Source organism: Schistocerca serialis, chromosome 5, assembly GCF_023864345.2.
Source record: "Schistocerca serialis cubense isolate TAMUIC-IGC-003099 chromosome 5, iqSchSeri2.2, whole genome shotgun sequence".
NCBI lineage: Eukaryota > Metazoa > Arthropoda > Insecta > Orthoptera > Acrididae > Schistocerca > Schistocerca serialis.
This window is the reverse complement of record NC_064642.1, coordinates 642,641,356-642,642,479: the sequence shown is the minus strand read 5'-3', so window position 1 is coordinate 642,642,479 and position 1,124 is coordinate 642,641,356. Positions and strand designations below refer to the sequence as shown.

The 1,124-nt window shown below is 43.3% G+C and overlaps 1 pseudogene; it reads left to right on the top strand.

Annotated features, from left to right (window-relative positions):
• The first annotated feature begins 213 nt into the window (after nt 1-213).
• LOC126482623 (5S ribosomal RNA) lies at nt 214-331 on the top strand (annotated as a pseudogene).
• Nucleotides 332-1,124: the final 793 nt, after the last annotated feature.

Genomic DNA, 1,124 nt, shown 5'->3' with positions numbered 1-1,124 from the left:
CGAAGCCCAACCAGAATGTATCTCGTTAAAAGCCTGAAGTTCCTTTAACAGTTCGTCACTAGCATTGATTCAGTATCGTTCTTGAGTATCATTCATCACTAACTTCAGACAGCAATGAACTTACATTCATTGTATTTACTTGCATTTCTTTCACTACTGTGAAAATTTGGTTCGAAGACGTTGGTTAACTTTGGTCACTCTGTTCTCAACGACGCCAACGGCCTTGCCGCAGGGGTAACACCGGTTCTCTTCAGATCACCGAAGTTAAGCGCTGTCGGGCTGGGCTAGCACCTGGATGGGTGCCCATCCGGTCGGCCGAGCGCTGTTGGCAAGCGGGCTGCACTCAGCCCTTGTGAGGCAAACTGAGGAGCTACTTGATTGAGAAGTAGCGGCTCCGGTCTCGTAAACTATAATGTCACACTAATGTACGTCGTTAAACGAATTCACTGCCACAATAATTTTCTTTTAGTGAGTGCCCATCAACTTCCTTAATGTGACAATGTCACGTAAATCGTTAGTGCTATTCTGTTTAGCTATAACATACTAACAGCTAAGTAATTTTAACAGGCCTATAACAAGAAAACTTTGGTTAGTATCTATGAATCGGTCTCAAAGCTGACACTGTCCATGCCGATCAGCTTGCCACGATATATTATGAGGACTTTTGCAGAGTTCAGACACTCAAGACACTCATAGACAACATTCCTAGTCCTACCTTCGTCGTCCTGCTTCTTGCAGTCACAGTCAGGAATTTTTCTCCTCGTCTAGGCATGATGTAGTGCTTCCTCCCCCTTCTAGCTGCTTCAGATTATGGAAGATTGAATAAAAAGTATTCCTCTCGTATTGAGCTCAGCACGTATTCGCTAGATGAAAGATGTAAGACCGTTAGTAGCAGTGGTAAGTAAAACCTCTCAGACTCACATTCTGAAGAATTCTTTGTATATTCATCTCCGAAAAAAGTGTTGAACAATGAGTATGATGTAATGCAGCAACATCGTCAATATTCCACTTTCATTATCTGTCTTCCTGCTTATTCGGCAAGTCCTGACTTGTTGCAACAAGCAAAGCACTTAGTCAGCAAACGGAAACGCTTTCTCTGCAAGTCGAGACTTGTCGACATCTGC